At 33.4% G+C, this 2435-nt stretch overlaps 1 protein-coding gene across 1 annotated transcript in view; it reads right to left on the bottom strand.

Moving 5' to 3' along the window:
• Window positions 1-1270, bottom strand: part of LOC106470899 (protein lifeguard 1-like) — a 40189-nt gene extending 38919 nt beyond the window's left edge. The window contains exon 1 of the mRNA XM_013931476.2: window positions 1051-1270. The gene's annotated coding sequence lies outside the window, so the exon portion shown is untranslated. The remainder of the gene's footprint in view (window positions 1-1050) is intronic.
• Window positions 1271-2435: the final 1165 nt, after the last annotated feature.

Here is a 2435-nt window from a genome sequence, read left to right as displayed (position 1 = left end):
AGTGTTATGAAGGAAAGAGACTGTGGTGTAATAGTCGATCAGTCTCTAAAGCCATCCAAGCAGAGTGCTGTTCCTAGAGGTAGGGCAAATAGGATTTTATGTTGTATCTATAGAAATATTGAAAACAAGTCTAAAGAGGTTATAATTTCATTGTACAGGTCACTGATTAGGAGTGTTGTGTTCAGTCTTGGGCTCCTTACCTTAGGAAAGACATTCAATTGTTGGAAAGGGTTCAGAGAAGGGTTAATAGAATGTTGCATTGGATGGAGGGATTGTAATAAAAAGAGAAGCTGAAATCTCTCAAATTGTTTTCTTTTGAAAAAAGAAAAGTTATGGGGGATCTGATTGAGGTGTTTAAGATTGTAAAGGGAATTGATAGTGTTGATGCATCATCCGTTTTCATAATTAACAGTGAGAATAGTAGGACTAGGGGATACAAATATAAATTTTGACAAGATAGGAGTCATCTTCAGCTAAGCCAGTTTCATTTTTCTAACAGGGGTGGTTGACCTTTGGAATGAGTTGCCTTTAGATGTTGTAGAGGCAGTAAATTTAAGTGAATAAGAAAAAACTTGATAAGTATGTGAATGATTAAGGGCTGCCTATAAGATTTAAAAAAATATTTTGATTTAGCTTGGAAGATGGAACAGCCAAGATGGACATGGGTCCCATTTTGCCCCAAAACATTATATTACGTTACCTTCATCAGATTATTTTCAAAAATCCCATTTATTACTGCGTTGAAAACAGAACCGAAAGTATCAATATCTTCATACTTTGAATTCCTGTATGTATTAACTACTGTGCATGTTTCAAAATAAGTTATAATTATATATATATTTTCTATTCTAAATCACCAACTTTGTCTTCCACCTCTTCTACTGTATAATATTTCTTATATCAGTATTATTAACAACAGTAGCAATTTTGTTTATACTTAATTTACTTTATCACAAACTGATACTGACAGTGTTAGAGCTTTTCAATCGCGTTTCAGTTTGTATTTCGTAAATTGTAACAACGATATAATTATAAATGGACAACACTCACCTAAAATAAAAATATTACTAAATTTCGGTCGTACGATGAAGAAACCTTTTAAGTTTCTCAAGCCTAAATATTAAACTGTGCTTATATTTATAATTTGTAAAGTTCTGAGAATATGTACTGAATATAACAACTGTCGTTATGTCATCAAAAGCGCAATTCTCTTTCTTACTTCTTGATACGCACCTACGAATAACATAAAACTGCATAAGAAATTACGCGTAGTGGTTGTTCAATAACGTAAGTCTATATACACGCCCTCTGTAAACGTTGATTTAGACTTTTCTAGAATGTTGAATAACAGTTTTTTACACTCTTTATGCAAAATCCGATCAAATATGTTGGAGAGTTCAAACTAAGTTCACTATAGATTGAAATAATGGGGGGGGGGGGAGACAAGTGTGAGGATATTTGAATTTTTGATATATTGATTAATTATTACAATAGCCAATGTCATGCAACGGAATCCTTCTTAAAAGTTTGTATACAAAAATAACATACCCCTTCCCCCTACTGGCACAGCGGCAAGTCTGCGAATTTATACCGCTAGAACCTGGGTTTCAATACCCGTGGTTGACAGAGCACAGATAGCCCGTTGTGTAGCTTTGTGCTTAATAACTAACAAACAAACTCAACAGTTATATTCCTAACGATATCTTCTGTTTTAATATTTTAGTTTCGAAAATACAGTCGTTGTTCTTGTTATTAAACCCAAAGCTACACGAAGGGCTATCTGTACTCTGCCCACCACGGGTATCGAAACCAGGTTTATAGCAGTATAAGTCCGCAGACATACCACCGTGCCACTGGGGGCAAAAAATACAGTCACAATGGATAGACTTTAAAAATCAAATATGAAGGGTTGATGTACACAACGTTTTAAGGACGTAACAAAGAAGTAAAAGTTGGAAAAGTCCATCAACATTATAACACTAAATATCAAGGAAATAATAATAATACTAAAGGAGAAATTTCGCATATCTCTGTACTTGTGTATAATATATATAACATGTAAATTAAGATAATCGTCCACAATTTTCATAAAAGTTATACCTCTTAAATTTTTATTATGAGTGCTTTATTAAAAAGTCTCTACATAGTGAGCTAACTTCTTTAGGTCTACTACTATTGAAAATAGAAAAAAAGCTAGGTGCTGTGGTATTTGCAGGTAAAACTGAATAACGGGAGATTTGACAAGATATTTATTACAATTCTTAATTTCTATGAAACTGAACAAGTTCGTGACAGTGGAATATTCTGAACACAATGTAAGTAAATAATGTGTATATTATCTCAAGTTGCTGAACAACTGCTTTTACTGGATCGAAACCGTTTTCCCCCAAATGTTTCGGCCATGACCGTATACCAGACTATTTAACCATATTGTT

Source organism: Limulus polyphemus, unplaced genomic scaffold (genome assembly GCF_000517525.1).
Source record: "Limulus polyphemus unplaced genomic scaffold, Limulus_polyphemus-2.1.2 Scaffold4277, whole genome shotgun sequence".
Taxonomy (NCBI): Eukaryota; Metazoa; Arthropoda; class Merostomata; order Xiphosura; family Limulidae; genus Limulus; species Limulus polyphemus.
This window is presented reverse-complemented; position numbering and strand designations above follow the sequence as displayed.